The 21,032-nt window shown below is 39.1% G+C and overlaps 1 protein-coding gene across 2 annotated transcripts in view; it reads left to right on the forward strand.

Annotated features, from left to right (window-relative positions):
• LOC122805570 (sodium/calcium exchanger 1-like) overlaps positions 1-21,032 on the forward strand; it is a 1,812,535-nt gene that overhangs the window by 64,044 nt on the left and 1,727,459 nt on the right. Inside the window, exon 2 of one of the 2 annotated variants that reach the window (XM_044075789.1) lies at positions 19,101-19,164. The exons of the other annotated variant lie outside the window; for it this stretch is intronic. The gene's annotated coding sequence lies outside the window, so the exon portion shown is untranslated. The remainder of the gene's footprint in view (positions 1-19,100; positions 19,165-21,032) is intronic. 2 annotated transcript variants of the gene reach the window in all.

The following is a 21,032-nucleotide window of genomic DNA, read 5'->3' on the forward strand; positions in this document are numbered from 1 at the left end:
ATATATATATATATATATATATATATATATATATATATATATATATATATGTATATATATATATATATATATATATATATATATATATATATATATATATAAATATATATATATATACATATATATATATATATATATATATATATATATATATATATATATATATATATATAAGTACAACTGATATATGGGTGAGTGGTTATAACTTGGCTGATCTCAACTTTAATACAGGTTTTAGAGAGATCATTTCATTTAAACCTGGGTGACTGCTAGCCTCAAGCATTAATTGCCAAAATAACTCTCTGTATTCTAAAGAGGCCTCCCAAAGACCACCCCTTTGATCGGGGGGTAATACCTCGATGACGAAGAAAAGGGATTTTGCAGATTTATATGTTAAAGTATGTTTAAACAAAGCGTTGTTAGTATTTTCATTCCTTACGTCATATAGGTGCTCATACACCCTTTGTCTCAGCCTTCTCTAGGTTTTCCCTATATAAAAGGAATCACATGCCTCACAGGTAATCATGTATACCAAACTGCAAGTATTGCAATTTGCAAATCCTTTAGTTGTGATAATTTTGCCTCTACTTTTCAAATATATTTTCTCATCTTCCTTGATGTTGACACAATAATGACAGCTTCCACATTTATGTGTACCCAACTTGTTTGAGAGATGTGTGACCCGTTTTCCACCCTCAAGTATGTTCTTAATGTTACATCCTTTTTTAAATACTACTTTTAAGGGTTCTTCAAAGTTCATATTCAAATTTGAAAAACTGGCAAACCTATTCCACTCGTCATAAATAATATTTTTAACTATGTTGGTTTCGCCGTTGAAAGTAATAGTCAAAGCTGAATTGTAGTGTTTTATATCTACTGGAGAATTGTTTTTAGTGTTGGTGTTGCCAAAAATTTTTGTTGAATTCCCCAAGATAGGCAAATACCTTGTGGTCCTTGCTGTTTTAACTTCTTGTATCAGTCTTTCTAACAAATCATCGGGGTAACCTCTTTCTCGAAACCTGCTTGCTATAAATTCACATTCTATCTGGAAATCTGTCTCATCTGAGGTCATCCTACTAGCTCTTACTAGCTGACCCTTGACAATTGCCTTCTTTTGATAAGAGGGGTGAGACCTAGAAAAATGCAAGTATGTGTTAGAAAAGGTCTCCTTCCTATAAATTTTAGATTTCAAACCCTGATTTGTTCTCCGTATGCTCACATCTAAAAAACTAAGTTGGGAACTGTCTATTTTGTAAGTAAATTTTAGAAAATTGGTGATATGTGAGACATATTCGTAAAACTCAAGAAAATGGTCAGCAGTGCCATTCCAAAAAAGACAAATGTCCAAAAAAACGACCATAGTAATTCCACAAAATTTTGAAATGAGAATTGAAAACAAATTTATATTCTCAACTGAGTAATATAATGTTGGCATATAAGGGGGCACAATGTGCACCCATGGCTACACCCTTTAATTGTCTATAATACCCACCCTGAAAGTATATAAAATTGTTTTTCAAAATTAAGTCCATAAGAATCAAACAGGTACAAAACCTGTTAAAAAAATGGAAATTTGACTCTCCAAAAATTGCTCAAACCATAAAAGACCTGTTTCACGGGAAATACAAGTAAATAGGTCCACCACATCCAAAGAAATAAAAAATGGGGTATTTGTTTTCTGTAGGGCATCAATGTGTTTCAAAAAATCCCACGAGTCTTTTAAAATGTTGGAATGTTCCAATATAAATGGCTTCAAATGGAAGTCAATATATTTGGCTAGGGGGGCTGTCAAAGAGCCCTCTGCTGTAACAATGGGTCTAAGAGGTGGGTCCAAATGGTTCTTGTGGACCTTGGGTATACCAAAAATAGAAGGAATTTTTGGTTTCTCAACATGTAGGTAGTTGTAAGTTTCTAAGTCAATAAGCCCCTCAAGAAGTAAGTCATTAAGACATATTGAAACTTTCCTTTTCGCAATGTTAAACTCATTCAAGGACACTCTTTCATATGTATTTTCATCATTCAACATGTTTAGCATTTTGACTTCATAGTCTATTTGGTCCATCAGAACCACCCCTCCTCCTTTATCAGACATTCTTAGTCTGACTGAAACTGGGTCTATGTTTAGAGACTGAAAGAAACTGTAATCGAATGGCTATTATGCGAACACTAAACATCAAATGGCAGTGTTCTCATATAGGCATATCATCGTAAAGAAAATCACTGAAGTGTTATAGTTGACCAACAGTAAGGATAGAGCTCAGTATACTTTTGCTGTGATACCTTAACTATAAAATTAAATAGTGTATTACAATAGCACATTGAAACTCTTGATTTAATTTCTTTTGTTGGAGAAAAGGCTCTTGCTCATGTGGGGGGCTGCACCCGCCACACCTCCTGCTAATTATATATACCAACTCTAAGTTCGCACTACAGTGGGGGAAAGGGCAAATTTCCACTATGTGCTGTTTTGTTTCTATGGCTTAATTATGATATTTACCCTTTCCCTACTAAAAGGCAATCTCAGATCTTAGCTTACCAAATATCCATATTGATTAACAAATCCATACAAGAATCTTTCTTTCCTCACTGCTGGAAACTGTGCTTCATTCTATCACTTTGCAAACTTGATACCTCTATAGAACTAAGCAGTTTCTGGCCTGTTGCTATCCTACTTCCTCTCACTACCATTTCATAGAAATATATCCACACTCATATCTAATATCTCCTTCCAAACCATATTCTATCTCCTTTCCAACATGGACTTTGGCTTGCAAACAGTACTGAAACTACATTTCTGTCTTTTCTTGACAGCTTTCACAGACACAGAAATAAAATGACCCAGTGTCCATGACCTTTCTTGATCTTTCCAGAGCTTTTGACACAACTTCTTACAACAAACTACTTCAAAATGCTGTCACAACTTAATCAGTCATCATCCTCCTTCTGGTTTTCGTCTTCTGTTTTCAATAGATCACAGACCATTAAATGACATCAAACTACTTCATCCTTTGTTCGCATTTCCAACAGAGAGCCACAAGCATCCATCCTATGTTATCTCTGTTTTAATATCTTCATTAAAGGCCGTCACCTCCCCTCGAATAACTCCTCCCTTATTTAATATGCAGATGATTTAACTATCATACCCACAGAAAAAGCCCTCCATGAACTACAACTTACTACACAATCTGTATTCACATCAGTTAAAAGTTCTTTTAAAGCATCTGTGCCTTCCCTCAAAATAAAAAAAGACACAAAAAACTCTTATTCTATTGTCCCCTAAAAGAACCATCTATGACAAAACAAACATCACCATAACATTCCCAAATAGTGTTACCATCAAAATGGCTTCCCACAGAAAACTATTTGATCTCATTATAGATGAACACATTAACTCAACCTCCATATCCAGGGTATCACAAAAACAAATCATCAAAAATTAAGATAACTTTGCAGAGCTAAGCCCTTCCTCTCAGACACAGGAAGAGCTCACAAATGCAGCATCCACTGATACCCGTCTCAGCTTCACCCAACTATCTTTACCTGAGCAGACCTGCTACAAAATCACCAAATTTGCCTCCAACCTACCCAGCACATCCCATCATTTCAGTGCCATAAATCAGCTAAACTGCCTAGAATTCCCTGGCTACCTTATCCAGTTAAGGCAAGCCCATAGAATCCCATATACCTTTCACACATGCCCTGCTCTGCACTCTCATCACTTATGACTTGGTACCACCACCTCATGTCCACTCCGATTTGCAGACAAATGTCTTACAACAGTATCCCAAAACAATAACTCCCATTATACAACACTATGTCCCTTCTCTGCTGCTAAACACTGGAACTCTCTCCTAATTTTACTTCATGAAATCATTACTCCACTTAAATTTAAAACACTGCTAGAACCTTACTTCGCCGGCAACAAAATCTGCAGCTGTTCATCTCCTCCCAGGTAACCATGTTTCTCGTTATCTGCTCCAATCCTGTCCATCCATCCACCAACACTCTTTATCAATCACTGTATCTGTTTCATCTGCAGATACTGCTTATCTTTCCTTTTCTAACCACTCCTATCCCCTGTCACCCACTACTGCTTTACTCACTTCTCTCTTCCTCTCCATCTAATTTCATTTTTTCTTTATAAAGCTTTTCCACAATGCTACCCCTCAAATGAGATAAGAAATCTTTGTGACTTTGTATTAATTTTCATCTTACAAAGTTTTAGTCTATTTCTATTTACTATCTTGTAATATGTCGGTTATGCTTAATTAACTTTTATACTTTATTTGTAAATATGTTCCTATATTGTTAAGTATGTTAGGAAACTGTGCCTTATTATTTTCTAATATTTTCTGCACAGGCCTTCATTGAAAAGGTGCTTAATGCCTGTCAGACTTTCTCTATTAACAAATGCAGCAGCTGACTTACTAACTGAATAAATATAATTAATCATATGTGTATGTGTATATATATATATATATATATATATATATATATATATATATATATATATATATATATATACATGCACACACACACACACACACACACACACACACACACACACACACACACACACACATATATATCAAGGGTGGAAATAGCTCAGCCAAATTATGTATGGTCAGGATCTGAACTGAGCAAATTAGATGCAAATTCAAACAGCTTTTGCCAAAATATGGTTTCTGTCCAGGCGTTTTTATTCCCCCAAAGAAGTACAACAGTAGAAGGATACAATTAGCATTTGTAGGTCGATGTTAATTGCTTTAACATTGTACCTCATCTCCTCCATTGCTATCTTTTCTCTTACCCTTTATTCACCAGTCCCCTGACCATGTGAATGCCTCTGTAGATTGCATGTAGACCATTCTGTTTGTTCATAATCATCATCATAGGTTCATAGGTGTGTACTAGGCTAATGGCCCTGGTGCCTCTACAAGCCTAGCCCATAGAAGTGCCCTGGCATTGTGCCACCCGTCGTTAGTTCCCAGTGCCTCTATCAAATAGAGCCACTGCAGTGATCCCCAGGGGTGAACTTTCTATTTCCAATCCACACATCAAAATTGCTCTTGAAGAGGGCTAGTGAGGTGCTCTGCTTGACATGTATGGGAAGTCTATTCCAGAGCATGGGCAGTCTCTGAGTTATGAACCTGTCCCTCCAGCATGTTCTGTTGATTGTGGTAATGAGGTTGAGGTCTCTGGAGTGTGTGGTACAGAGGGATTGGGATTTCTTTAAATGTAGCATTTCTAACAGATCTGTGTCAGACATGGCTTTGTAAGTCAAGCAGAGATCGTCTCTTAGTAGACGACATGAGACAGAGAATAGCTGGAGTTTTTTGAGTCTGTCCTTGTAAGACATGTATTTAAGGCCATGGATCCTCTTCATGAGGTACTTTTGTGGCCTCTCCAGCTGTTGCAGGTGTCTAGTGAGGTACATGCCAAATGGGGCATTATACTCTATGACTGGTCTAATGAGGGAAGAGTAGAGAGAAATGATGACCTCTTTCTTCCTGGATGCAAAACCCTTGGTAATGAGATGTGCCACATAGAATGACTTTCTGACCACAGTGGCAATGTGGTGGTCGAAGGAAAGGTTGCTGTCAACCTCTGTCTCCAGATCTCTTATAACTCCTTCAGTGTTCAGTGGGCTCCCATCAATGTGGTAATTAGTGGGAACTGAGTTTTTCCCAAATGGGATGATGATGCATTTTTTGGCATTAAGCTTAAGGCCATGGTTTCAACATGATTCACTGGTCTCAGTGAGGTCTTTCTGTAGGATGTCTGCATCCCTTGGGGAGTTAAAATGGCTCCCAGCTTGCAGTCATCTGCAAATTTGGTCAGTCAGAGTCCCTCCGTGTTGGCCTGGACTTCTGAGAAGTAGATGCCAAACAGGAGAGGACCCAGGACTAATCCCTGTGGGACTGCACTAGTGACTGGTTAGAAGTCTGACTTGGAGTCCACTACTTTCACACTGTGTGTTCTATCTGTGAGCCAATTTGCAACCCACCTAACGATATAGGGGTTGATGCCTAGTTTGGTGAGTTTATCAATAATTCCTGAGTGAGGAATGGTATCAAAGGCCTTGGCCAGATCGAGGTAGGCTGTATGAAGTGCCTTCCAGGGTCTGTAGTTGCTCCTTCTTTATGGAGAGGGATGACTACAGCAGTGCACCATTCAGTAGGGACAAAGCCTAAAGTGAGTCTGTGGGTGAACAGAGCACACAGATATGGTTCCAGTTCACTTTGTAATTCAAGTAGAGCACAGCCAGGGATATTGTTAGGTCCCATGGAAGCTGTATTCTTGGCCTTAGACAATGGAGCTTTAACCTGTGCTGCAGTAATGCAGGGTGCCTGGCATTCTTCTGGTATTAAAATTGGTCCTTTAAGGGGGGGAGAGAGGGGTAAAGCTGGCACTGAATCTGTCGGCCACTATGTTAGCAATATCTATTGACTCAGTATAGGAGGTACCATTGTGCAGTAACTCAGAGCAAATCTGGGTATTGCCATGGAGATTCTTGATATAACTAAAGAAGGCTTTGTGGTTGTTTTTAGTGTCTGTTGCAATTCTGCCTTCATAGCTGGCTTTGGCAGTTTTGATGAGGGATCTCAACTTTTTGTTGAGGCTAATAAGGGAATGTTTCCAGTCTTGGGACTTTACCTCTTTCTGCAACAGTTTCTTCCTTCTGTTATAGAGTTTATCAGTGTCAGAGGACCACCAGTCTGGCTTCCTCTTTTTTGGAGCAGAGTGTCTTGGTTCTGTTGGGTAAGGCTAGTTCCATGCATTTATGTACGTGTTTGTACAGTGCACTGGTGTATGATTCAGCAGTCATGCATCTATTTTCTATTAGCATGGGTGCCGTGAAGTTAGCCACCTCTGTTTTTAGGAGTCCAACGTCAGCTTTGGAGAAGTTTTTCATGGTGGATACCTTTGTGTGGGTGTTGGTGAGATCTGGATTTCCACGGTGATTAGTTTGTGGTCGGATCTAACCAGGGAGGAATTGACTATTGGTGTGGAGCAACGGTTGCCCATGTTAGTAATAACTAGGTCAAGGATGTTGCTTCCTCTAGTGAGGGTAAGAATGAGCTGGTCCAGGGCATTGGAATTGATGAATTCCAGGAAGCATTGGGACAGTGCATTGGTGCTTGAGTAGTTTTCCCAGTTGATGGAGGGGTAGTTGATGTCTCCTAGTATGAGAGTGTTGGGTTGAACCTTGATAGAGTCCAGGGTGTTTAGGAATGTGGAGTGAGAGTCCAGGGACATGGTTGGGGCCCTATAGCAGGCTATGACATGGATCGCAGTCTTACCCAATGTTAGCTGTATCTGAAGTAACTCAAATGCTAGGCTACTAGTCTGGAGGTGTGCATATCCTTTATGAATATGGAGACACGGCTGCCTTTGGAGCTTTGGTCCATGTTTCAGGGCTGACAAGTGTGGAATGAGTTATAGCCTGGTAGTGCAGAGGTACTTTCTGCTGCTTTAAACTAGGTCTCTGTTACAGCACAAATGCTGATGTTCTCCATTTTGAGGAATGGTTTAGGCGAATACATGTTGAGATTTAGATGTCTAGTGCTGAGCAGCATGACCCTCAGACTGCATTTATTTATAGCTGTTACAGTGATAATTTGTTCTTTGGAACACCGCCTAAAAAAGGCACTATAGCGGTAGCAAGACCCTTAGGCAATACTCAGAAACCCAGGGGTGACAGATACAGACCATCTCTGGCAAAGCATTGAGGTCTGTCAGTCATGTCATCCCAAGCAGACAGATACTGGATCCCCTTAGAATGACACTAGAAACTTAGCCAGTTGTTGAAGTCAATCATTTTTTTGTTTGTACTGCGGTATCATTCTGGGTGATGGTAGGATACTGCTCAGGGCTAGTGTCATACCTGCCTGGGCCACATAATCTGAGAGCTCCACCATGTCTCTTTTCATGTAATCCAGGGAGGTGTGTCTCAGGTCATTCACACCCACATAGACAATGACAGAGTCATACTTGTACTTGTTGTAGAGTGCGTGTGTTATGTGTCAGATTCTGGCACCTAATAGACAGCTGTTACCTTCTCCTTATTCAACCTAATGAGTAGGACATCTGTGTGCCTCACTACTGAGTCACCAATGATTAGAGTATTGAGCAAGGTGTTTAGCCTTAGGGGCTTAGGTTGAGGGGCACACTGTGGAGGTGAGCTATGTGTCCTGTGGTCTGTGCTGTGTTGTGGTGGTCAAGTGCATTTCTGTCTTGGAGGTCTCTGCTGTTTGGATAAATTTCTATTGAGTGTCTCCATGAAGGTGAGTGTGTGGTTTGTGTTTTTATGTGGGAGCTGTGATAGAGGGTGTTCTGGAGGGCTATGTATTCCATGTGGTGTGGTGCAGGTGTTGACCTTCTCCTCTTGACCAGCTAGACTGGTCTTGGCTAGAGAGTGCATAGCTTCCAATTTGGTGATATATGTGCATCTCTCACAAGTCTGAGTGTTGGGAGGTAAGAGGAGAGGGTTGTCTGTATACATAAGGCAGTTGCTACACTGCATCAGAATGTCCATTTGCAACAGGTTAATAGGAGAAAGCACAGGGAACTGCCCTTTAAACATGCTAGGTGGGGTGGTCATAACTACTAAGTACTGGAGCTATTTCCATGAAGAACAACTAGTGCTGATGGTTTTTAGGTGTGCTATAATAATTCCTACAAAAACCTGTTGAAGTACAAAGCAATTAGGCTATTTGAAGTGCAAGAGAGAAAGAACTAGCAAGATCTAAGGGAAAAACTGAAGAGCATACTTTCTGGCACCAGTAATAGTTTACCTCAGCTCGGTGCCACTGAGCATTGCTTAAACAAGCACAAACCCATGCAAACACAGGCTTTTCAACCAGGAAGTCCTGGATATAGCAAATCTGTATCAGGACTAGACTAGTTACTGGAAAGGTAGGAAACAAGTGCAAATGCAGGCCTTTAAGGCAGAAAGTTGAAGAGGATGGAAAAACTGCCCAAACTGCCACTAAACTACAATTACTGGGCCAGAAACCACTCCTCTTGTGGTAGATAGGCTATTGAGTGCTTACAACTCCCACTGATAAGCTAGAAGGCTTTCCTCCAACACAGAAAGGCTTGGGGGGGTGGGGCTCAGAAGCTTAAAACAGTCCTGGAGACTGTATTAGGACTAGACTAGTTATAGGAAAGGTGTGAAACAAGCTTAGAACTTTTTTTTTCATCATCATCAACCCCCTTTTACCCATTTTCACATGGGGTCAGGGCATCATGTTAACTGTTGCCATCTCTCTCTCTTCGATACCAATCTCCTGCCTTCTTTGACACTCATGTATGACTGACACAGGTCTTCCCTCTCACAATCTATCCATCTCTTTGTTGGACACCCTTGTTTCTTCTTGCCTTCTTCCTGTCTGTTCTGAAACTTCTTCATCAGATTGACTTCTGCTTTTCTGCACATCTGCTTGAAACACTATTGTATGTTCTCTTTGACCTTTTCTGCAATTGGAGCTACTCTGGCTTCTCCTCTTATGTCCTCATTTCTTCATCAGTCTCACAGTGTGCATCCTACCATCCATTTCAGGCACTTCATCTCCATCACCTCAAGCTTCCTCAACTACTCTGCCTTTAGTGCCCAGGTGTTTGTACCACATGGTATTGCTGGTTGCACCACTGTTTTGTACACCTTACTTTTCAGCTTCTTGGGCACACTTTTGTCACAGTATACCTGACACTTTGTGCCAGTTGTCTGCAGCCCATCTAATTTTACTTTTGAAATCTAAATTTCAGACTTCCCTTCTCCTCAACCACCCCTCTCAAGTACTTAAAGCTGTTAACCTGATCCACTATTTTCCCTTCTATCACAGTTCTCAGATTCTTCTGAACTCCACTACTTGCTACCATTACAACTCTTATCTGTACTCAGTTTCATCCCATGTCCTTCAGTTTTACATTCCATTCCCCTGTCATTTATTGAGGTTCTAGCTCAGAGTCTGCCTGTAATGCTACATCATCTTCATACAGCAACTTTGTTAATCTGTCCTTTGCTAATGTAGTCCGGGCTCAGAGCCAAACCCTAGTGTATACCCACTCCCACTGGGAACCCCCCTGTGAGACTGAACACTGTTTGTACTTGAGTCATTGGGTCCTTGTGGATAGCCTGCACTAGTTCTATTAATTTTTTGGGACTTCGAACCACTGCAAGACTGCCCAAATCAACTTTCCTGGGACTGTTTTATATGCTTTCTCCAAGTCTAGGAATGCCTAGTTGAACTCTTTCCTCATCTCTACCTTCTTCTCAACTATCTGGCTAATTGTAAACATCAGGAAGTTGGGCTGCATCCTGATCTGAATCTAAACTGCTCATGTTCCGCATCACTTTCTACCATTGTGCGTATTCATTTATCAATCATCCTCTCCAGAACATTTATGCAGTGGGGCAGGAGTTTGATCCCTCTGTACTGTCCACAGTTATGAATGTCCCCTTTGTTCTGGAACATGGCAGTAGTAGTATCCTTATTTTCCAATACTGTGGGATACACCCTTTTCTCCAGACTGCTGTGACAACCCTTGGAGCCATTTCTCCCCTATCTCACCCATTATCTTTATCATATTTGCTGTGACCTAATCTGAACCTGCTGCTTTCCCTGACTGCATTTTCCTTAGTGCTGTGCTTACTTCTTCTATGGTGGGCTCCTCCTCTTCTCTCATCACAGGCTGTGTCTATGGTAGTACAGCTTTTGTGGGTTTTTCTTCATTCAGAAGCTGCTGGAAGTACTCCTTCCATCTGACTTTGATGTCCTGTGGACTGGTGAGCAGGTTGTCACTGGCATCTCTTATGAACAGTGTCTAACTATCTTCTTTATCTTTCTGTCTTTGCATTGCAACCTGATATACTTTCTTTGTTCCATCTACTGACTTACTTTCCAGAAGCTGATAGAGTGCCTGTGATGCCTTGTTCTTTGGTATTGCAACTGCTCTCTTAGCCTCTTTGTTATCCAACCAGTATTCCTTCCTAGTCTGGTCCATCTTTTCTATCTCCTACTTTTTCCTGCACATCTTCTTTCTTTTGATGACTTCCTGGACTTCTGCATTCCACCATTAGCTTTCATTGTGTACCTTATTTCTATACCTGGCTCAGCCACATATCTATTCTGTAGTCCACATACATGCTGTTTTGAGGCACTGACATTCTTCTTCAACTCCTCCTATTTCCTCTTCTTCTTCAGCTGCTAAAGCTATCAGTAATTTGTTGAATTGTTGTGCTTTCTCTCCAGCCTTCTTCCTGGTCTTCAGCCTGATCTCTGTTGACTTTAGAGCCTTCTCTGACCACTGCTTGCAGCTGACTGTGGCAACTAGTGGTTTATGCTGTGGGCCAACTGTTTCACTGAAGATGACTTTGCAATTACTGATTCTACTCCAGTGCCCTTTCCTTACTAGGAGAAAGTCTGTCTGAGTTACATGTTGACCACTCTTGGATGTAATCTTGTGACTGTCTGTCTTTCTGAATATGTGTTGTCTGCTATCAAGCCATTTGCCAGACAGAAGTCCAGAATGGCCTCTCCTTTATTCCTCTTGCCCCACCCATGTGGACCCAGGCAGTCTTCAAATCCTGTTCTGTCTGTCCTGATATTTGTTTATTTATTTATTTAGTTTACATTTGTTTACATGGAAAGTCTGACTGGGCAGGTTGCCCATTTTCAACAGAGGCCCAGGGAGAAAAGCTCCATTAACAATATCACAATAATACAAATATTGGAAAAATACACATCATAAAAGTTAAGAAGACTGCAAATACAGCATGTGAACAATCAAAAGGAGGAACAGAGAGAACATAACATAAAATGCATTGTTGTTATACACGGATTTAAAAAGGAGAGAAAAATACGATGCACTGTTATTATACAAATTACAATTGGATGCTTTAGTGGGATCTAATAAGCACAGCCTAAAATAAATTGTAGTTACGCCCAATTCAGTTGGATATCTTCGTGGTAAGTAAGAAGCATAGCATATGACATCATTGACATGCTTGATTCTTTTGTAACAGTGTTATTTTTGTATATAGTGCTATGTACACATTAATTTGGTGAACTGAGGTACCATCAAGTATACAAGTATATGAGACATGGAAAAGATCCTTAGAGATAATAGAGAAGGGAACACTTTGAAATAATACTAGTAATGCAGTGTTGGACCTATATACTTATATGTAGAGTAGTTTGTTTGTGTCTTTTCGGCTTTTCCCGGTTAGGGGTCGCCACAGCGGAACTCCGGTCCGCTAATGATTGGCAGTAGAGTTTTACATGCTGGCTTGCTGGACCTAACGCACAACCTTCAATGAAGGAATGCCCATTCATGCATGTCGCCACACAGAAGACACTCTAACTGAGAATCGAACGGGCAACGTCTAACTGTGAGGCGACAAAGCTACCGCAGTACCACCACCGTAGTTTATTCAGTTAGTTATTAAAAAAGGTCAGACTTCTTGAGGAAAAAATGTATTATTATGGGATCTAAGTGATATCGTTATGAGATTAGCATCATAGGTCTGCCTTTTTAGGTTTGCCTTTTTGTAAATAACACAGTGTTTTAAATGTTTGTGTAAATAGTTTAGCCTGGGTCTGTGCAGTTGCATATCCATAAGCTAGCTAAATGGGATTTGAGGAGGTTTTTGAAAATGTGTTTTTTAGCTGTAGTTCTGATGTTAAGGGGTATGGTGTTTCATATTTTTGATATATAGCTGGAGTAAAGGGAGTCACCTGCATTATTTGTACTTCTAGAAATGTCCATTAGTGATTTGCTACTAGATCATAGTGACCATTGGATAAGGTATTGTTTTAAAAGGTCTTGTAGAGCCGGGTTTTATCAAGTTGGTAGATTATTTCATGGTTGGTTAAGTTTGAGCAGGTTGGGTAGTTCTAGCCACACTAGTTGTTTGAGGGCCTGACAGTGATGGGGCCTAAAGGTTGAATCAGTTGCAGATTTTGCTATTTTGTTGTAGCATTTGTCTATTTTGGCTAAGTCATATTTATTGAGATTAATGAGTATGAGGGATGCAGGAGACAAGATGTGTTCTGGCAAGAGTGAGTTTGCTGTTATTGGAAAGGTATTTTTTGCATCTGTATAGAGTTCCCAGTTTTTTGCGAACTTTTTTTTTATTATTTGGGCAGTATGTAGGTTAAACTTCATGTTTTGATCTATTGTGGCACCTAGAAGTTTAGTTTGGGGGACTGGTGTAATAGGGGTGTTGTTGCTTGATGTTATTTTAAAAGGAGGAATTGGATCTTTGGCTTTAGTGGGGTGGAAAAGCATTAGTTAGTTTTGTTTGGGTTTAGTATGAGCTGTGCATCTGATAGCTATGTTTTGACTGCTGAAAAGGATTCTTGTGTTGTATTTTGGAGTTCTTGGAGGGTTGGGGCAGAACAGATTAGGGTTGAATCGTCGACATATTGAACCAGTGTAGCTTGTAGGGTGGCAGTATGGAGGCTGTTAGTAAATAGATTAGAGAAGGGGACCAAGGATGGAGCCTTGGGGAACCCCTAAAGTAATAGGCAGAACAGGAGATGGTTATTTTGCCATTTGACAGCTTGCTTATGACCTGATAGGTAGTCCTGGAACCAGAGTGGAGTAGCTTAGACTGAGATCAGATAGTGCAGTTAAGAGTTTGTTATGACAGACAGTATCGAAAGCTTTAGAGAGGTCTAGAAATATTGAGGATATCAGGTTACCTTCATTCCTGTGTTGATTAATTGTGTTGGAGAAGCTGATGAGGGCTGTGGTAGTGCTGTGATTAAGGTGAAAGCCATGTTGGGTATTAGCTAGAATTTTGTTGGATAAGAGATGATTTTGGATTTGAGTATGGATGCACCTTTTCAGAATTTTTGATAAAGGGGATAGGATAGAAATCTGGCAGTAATTTGACAGTTCGGTTGATTTTCTGCCTTTATGTAGAGGTATTATGAGAGATATTTTCCAGATATTAAGGACATGTTGTTCAGAGATGGAGCGATTGATTAGTATGGAAACTGGGTATGATATGGCTTTGCCTGCGATTTTAAGGTATTCAGCTGGTAGGCTGTCTGCTGCGAGGGTAGTGGGTTTAAGTTTGTTAAGGTATTTGTATATAGTCCTTGTTGGAACTGGTTGCAGGGAAAACAGGTTATTTTTATGAGTTAAGGAGGAGAGGTTTGATGGCTGTTTTTGGGCAGTTATTATTGGTGAGGGCAGTTATGGATTCTGTGAAGTATTTGTTGAATTGGGTCACAATATTCTCAATGGAGTTACTGGTAGATGGGAGAAGTTGTAATTTGGCCGGGTTGCATAATTTTATTGATAGCAGCCCAAAATGTTTGTGAGTTGTTTTTGTGTTTAGATTGTGTATCAGTATAGTGATTTTTTGTCAAGTCTGATATGCTTTTTAGCTTTGTTTCTTAGTTCAAGGTATTTTTGTTGATTAGTTGCTGTTTTATTGTGGACCCAAGTTTCCCAAGGTTTATGTGTTTCTTTTACTAGTGACCTAGTTTCTCTGATAAGCCAAGGGGCATAATTAGATTTTATTCTTACTGTTCTAGTGGGGGCCACATGTGTATTCAAGTCACCTATTATTAACACCGATTCATGTTGTCCTGCCTTATCTAATAGGTCCTGGAAATTTTTCCTCACTATCACAACCCTGCTGTGGAGCACAGACTAAGATTATGAATAGTGTGAATAGTGTGAATAGTGTCCTATCAATAGGCTGGAGTTTGAGTGCCATGAGTCTGTCACTAATTCTGATGACATCCCTCACTGTCTTCTGAAGCCTCTCCCTCATCACAGTTCTCACACCATTTCTAGCCTGTCCTCATCCTGTGTAGTGGACTCTGTCCCGAGCCAAGTGGCTTTGCTGCAATGCCCTTCCATCTTGTTTCCTGTAAACATTGGATGTCCAGCCTCCTCCATACCATCAAGTCATTCACTTCCAAGCTCCATCCAGTCAGTGAATGTACATTGAGTGTAGCAATTCTTAGTTCATGTTTAGCAGGTTGATTGGTTTTACATCCAGCTTTTGCTTAACAGACCTATCCTAGGTAAGTTAAGCTGGGCAACTGGACACTGGCCAGACAGTAGTTTATTGTACTAGGGCTGCTGGGTTTTATGGCAGACACACACTAGCTAGAAGGGGCACATATACCCCTTCTACCATTAGCATAGGTCCCTGGCATAGGTCAGAGTTGGCTAGACCTCAACCCACTTATCATGTGCACCACAGTAGATACCTAAAGTGGTTGGTTTATACGACTTTTCCCCTTATAAGGCACCATGTAGAGTGTGTGCTGTTGCCCAGAGCTCCATTCTTTTGGTGAGTATGAGGTGGAAACACTCAGCATATTTTTTCAGAGGTGGGAGGAACCCCACAGAGACACAGAGAGAACATGTAAACTCCAAACAGACATTGGTCACAGGTCAGGATTGAACTTTATACCTAGTGCATGAAAAGCGAAGACCTTAAGCATTATCCCAACTGGTCATTGTTCCATAATCCTTTATGTGAAAAAATATTTTAAGAGATGCAAATACCAGTTAGCCCTACAATGAGATGCCTGTACCCATTTCTTCTTCCTCTGTCTTTACCATTTAGAATCTCTCCATCACTTCTCACTGACGTGATTTTATGCACAAATTGCATGTCCCCCACCACTTGTGGTCACCAGCAAGAGAAGCTCTTGCTTCTCTAGTCTTTGGTAATATCATTTACCTCCATACCAAAAATCTTTCTTGTAATTTTGTTCTGGATTCCATCCAACTGCCTGTTCTTTATTTCCTTTGTAACTTCCAGAACTGCATGCATTGCTCAAGGTGTGGTCTGACTAAGGCCTTGTAGAGTGAAAGTATTACTTTTTGCTTCTGGAAACTATCCATTGAAGATATACACCACCATTATATGTGTTGTTTCCATTGCCCACTCACTTCAGTCCACTTAGTTGATCCTGAGTATAACTAACACTCCAAGAGCCTTTCCATGCTCTGCTGTCTAAAATTCTATTCTATAGTCTTGAAGTTACAATATTTAAAGATGCAGGAATGTGGGGTTCATGGCCTCTGCAAAAATACTGATTTTTTTTTTTAATTTGTGTGTTTTCCATTGGAATGAGTGAAAAAGAAAAACCCATCAATTTCATCAGGCTTACTGAAAATTTTGTGGGTAGCAGGAATGCATAAACTTAGAGTAGAGAGTCGATTATCCAAACTAATTGGGACCAAGGGTAGTTCAGATAATCAAACTGTTCGGATAATCAAACATATAATTGAGGAGGTAAAAAACTTCTAAAATCTTTTTTTCTGCACGTAGGAATATACTTTTCAACCATTCAGCAATCCCAGTAGACAGTAAAGAATATTTTTCACACACGAGCTGGCTACAAGCTCAAAACATATGATCAAGTGAATATGTATAATGTTTACATATTCAGATTTCATGATTTTTCCTACCTGAAAACGTTTGGAAGGTTGGTTCCAATAATTGATGTTTCGGATAATCGATGTTCGGATTATTGACTCTCTACTGTAATTGCTTTTCTTTTTGGACCTTTAAGAAAGGTTTTTCCAGTTCCTTTCAAATATAGTCCACCTTGTACATTGCAATCTGGCTTACAAAGAGGAAAATTATTATTCTGCCTGTGGAAGACTGTCATTTGTCGTAATGATTGCTGCATTTGGCATGAGTTGGAAACTTTAATATCATAAAATTAAGAGACTTAAAAATTATACCTATTAATGAGTGTTCTTCCCTTGTCATTTCAGAGATACATACAGAGATGCCTAAACCATTATCATTCAAATAATTACTTAAATTATTGCCGCATTTCTATTTGGCAGCCATTGTTTCAGAAGAAACTGTGTTAGCTTGAATAAGATAAGTGATTGTCCCTCCTTACAGCTCAGTGATCAACTTTTCTTCAAAATTTAATTGCAAGCTTTCCCTCAATTTTTATGTAGATGGATGACATGGTTTTAAATAAAGATGCCAAATACTCAGGAGTTAAAAAATGATGATGTATTATTTACAGTTATAATTAGTGCCTGTGCTATAGATTTTGCCAAATATTTGTTTTGTAAAGAATTTCTGGAATTGGAGAACAAGATCGTGGGAAGGTGGTTTTGAGGTTCTGTGAACTTTGTCCTTTATTTTCTGTTGACCCTCTTCTTTGTCGATTTTTTTCTTCATCTCCAGGAAAATATAGGAAAAATCCTTGAAAGCCAAAACTGGACAAAAGACTTCTCATAACTCTAGGAAACCATTGAATTAAGATCAGTCCTTCTTCAGTATGTTTTTGACCATTCTGTCTTGGATGTAGTACAATGTCATACCATTTTAGGATCTCCCCAAGATGTTTAGATGTCTTTTAGTTTTACTACAGGGTTTCATTTATTTCTACACTTGGTTTTTACAAGAGTATAATGTCTCTATGTGCAATATGTGTCTGTGATGCTGATCATCTAGCATCAGTATTTTTCAGACAACCTTTTCAGAATTGCAACCATACAGGTAGGGAAGGGGGAAGAGTGAAGGGGCAGGACCCAGTCACCTCATCTGGGAGCAGGGTGATGGTTATTTACATTTGGAGGTACACATGATGGTGTGATTTCCCTGGTGTATATTGGAGAAAGTACCACTTTCCACAAATGGATGGGTAAGGCTGCTTGGAAGTATTTTGCCTTATAGACTCAAGGGGCATACTCCATGGGCAGCCCACTGCCTACCCTTCATCATGCACCTCTCTGAGTGTGTATGAGATTAGGGATGGGGAGAAAAAAGTTAGAACCAAAAGAAAAAAGTTAGCTCTCAGCTATTGTAGAACCACCCCATGGCTGTATGGATGATAACCCCTGTTTGTTAGCTCTTATCCATTGTAGAACCATCCCATGGATGTGTGGCTGATAACCCCAGTTTATTAACTCTCACTCCATGGCTGTGTGGATGATAATCCCTGTTTTTAGATCTCAACCATTGTAGAACCACCCCATGGCTGTGTGGATGATAAATCTTGTTTGTTAACTCTCACCCCACGGCTGTGTGGATGATAACTGTTGTTTGTTAGCTCTCACCCATTGTAGAACCACCCCATGACTGTGTGGATGATAACTGTTGTTTGTTAGCGCTCACCCATTGTAGAACCACCCCATGCCTGTGTGGATGATAACCCCGGTTTGTCAGCTCTCACCCACTGTAGAACCACCCTATGGCTGTGTGGATGATAACCCTGGTTTATTAGCTCTCACCCCATTGAAGAGAACGAATGCACTGACTGACTGAGAGCATCTGATGGTTGATAGATAGTAAAGGCAAAAAATTGCAAAAATCGGTGGGGGCAACTTCTTTTAAAGAATCACAACATTTTGACTGGTAGGGACAGATAACTTGGTTGATCAAATCCCAAAAATAATACTTAATAGCTCAGTTCAATCTGCTCCTCTAAGACTATGAATTTTCTGATCTGGTTACCATCTTGTTCTTTCTGTTTATTGACTATGTCTGAATAAAGCTCACCACATTAGTTATGAATAAACGTTTGATAAAGAGTGGATGTCTCTCTTGCACAAAGATTTTTAACAGATGGCTAAGAATGAATGTTATTTTTTTAATTTCTATTAAAAATCTTATTATTATCTAATAAAACATATAGACTTGCCATTTCTTTGGACTTACTACATTTGGTGGTCTTTTATGGACTTGTCATCTAGCTAAAGGAAAAGTAATGTAATTTACAATGACATGCAGTTAATAACATCATCTTTAATTTTTGTGCTTCAGATGTTTTGTTTTTATGACAGCTCTATAACAATTCTAAGCAATGACTGATATAAAGGGCATGCCAGCTCCCCATGATTATGCATGTGGACTCTCTCTGAGCTGTTGTTATTAACTTTTGGCAAATATGACATGACCCTGGAGTGATGTTCTATGACAATTTTAATCAAGTGTGTAAAAGTCTCTGTATTTCAGTGCTCTAAATGTGTATCTTTGTATGCTTTGGTCAAAAGTTTAGCATATACAAAATAACAAGTTGAGTTCTTTCAGAACTAAGGTTGCATTATTTCATGCATACTACAACAGAATATTATTTTTCTTGCAGCTGCTACTATTTACTTGCCTTTATACATCCAAACTGAGAGTGCATATCCAAAGGAAGAAGAAAAGTATGTATTTGTTAATATTAATAAATGCTGCAGTAATTCTGAAGGCAGGTAATAGAAGGGTAGTACATTTTAAATTTGCCTTCTGTTTCCCTTCTCTTGTAAGTAATGAATGAGAGGCTAATAATTTATGTGGAAGTGGCTAAGTGCCAATAATAAGCAGTGAAATTCATTTTAATAAAAATTAAACCTAATTATTTTCTGCAAGCAAAACAGAAATTACTGGTGAGTCCAGGTGTTTGAGGAACATTAGACTTGCAATTTTTTTTTTGTTTTTTATGTTTAGTATTAATTTTCATTCTGTGGAGTTAAGTCTGAGTGCCAGTTGTCCTAGTAGGGCTTAATAAAGATATTGTTATAGCTATCTGGGAGGATATTTTGGAAGCAATAGACAATAGGATCATTAGCATTTTCCCCAACTTTAAATATTTGATTGCTACTTTCAGCATGTTACTTGGTACTTTTATAAAGTTGAATATAAATTATAATTAGAGCTGCAGTGCAAGGAGAAGTAGTTTGAGTTGAGTGCTGCTTGTTTTTTATACTTGATTTTGACTGGCAGTCCAGTAATGTATTTAAAAAGTAATTTATTTCTTCATGCCTCACAACCATTTTGTTTCCATCTAGATGTTAAGTAAGCTGTCATGTAGCCAATGAACTGAAATATTTTTTCTTCTACACTTCATTTTGTCTTGATTGGACTCTCATAATGATGGTTTGGCACCCAGGGCAGCGTATTTAATTAAAGTCCCAGTTTTTGTGTTTTTAGCATAATTCCACCCCTTTCTAATTGGTCACACCCCTTCCCATTGGCCTCATCCATTCAGCTGTCTCCAGCAGCCCCCCTTTGATTTGAAGTCACCAGCCGCCACTGGTTAACTTGACTTGAAACTTAAAATAAAACAAAACTTCCAGCATAGCAAGTTTAAATGTCAACAAGTCTTTAAATGTATACTTTGATAAACTTTTAGTAATGTCTGTGCATCTCAAAATAATTTGAGCCCTAGGGGAAAACAGCATTGTTGAATACAAACTCAAAAATTATTATTTCTGATATAAAAAAAGAAATACTAATTTTCAGATTAGATGAAGACTATAGAGCAGAAAAATGTTATTTCTTTAATCAAATATTTGACTAATTGTATCTGCCTTGGATGGGGAGATACACTGCACACTTACACTGCATAACTGCTCCTTGCCTTGCTTGGACACATCCAGGGTCACTACGTTGGGGAGTGGAGTGCAACAAGTATGTCACAATTTGAAATGTTTCTGGCTGATGGTGATGGCCCTGACACATTTGTCATACCTTTCAACCTTAGAGCAAGAATTCTGGACAAATCCATAAATAGAAGTGGGACAAAGGCCCACAAATAAGGACAATTTTTAAATATTGCTCTTATAAACTTAGAAAGATAATAGAATAGTTGGTCTTGCATTAGTATGAATTTTCTGAAGGGTATGAAATCTGAAACTCAAATGCCAGTCATTATTTTCTAATGTCAATCTTTAATGATTTGCTGCTAATTTGCCAGAAAACCACAATTTTATGAAAAAATGGACCAAAAATGTGATGCAAAAATATAAAATAGCCACACAATACAGCTGGGAACCTGTCAAAGAAGGGGCACCTTTTTAATTTTAGTACTGGTAACATGAGCAACTGACAAATTAAGAAAATATACATGTATTTCTGAAATTAAAAGTAATCTATAGCTCTGATCATTACAATTATTTATTAATTGTAAACCCTCCGCATTTTTGTTCTAATCTGCTATTTTGTGGTGGGATTATTAGGGGGAGAGTAACATTTGAGCCAAAATTAGGGACAGTTGAGAGGTTTGGACATACCTAATTCTATAAAGTGATTT

This window comes from Protopterus annectens, chromosome 6.part1 (genome assembly GCF_019279795.1).
Source record: "Protopterus annectens isolate FY-2018-M chromosome 6.part1, PAN1.0, whole genome shotgun sequence".
NCBI lineage: Eukaryota > Metazoa > Chordata > Ceratodontiformes > Protopteridae > Protopterus > Protopterus annectens.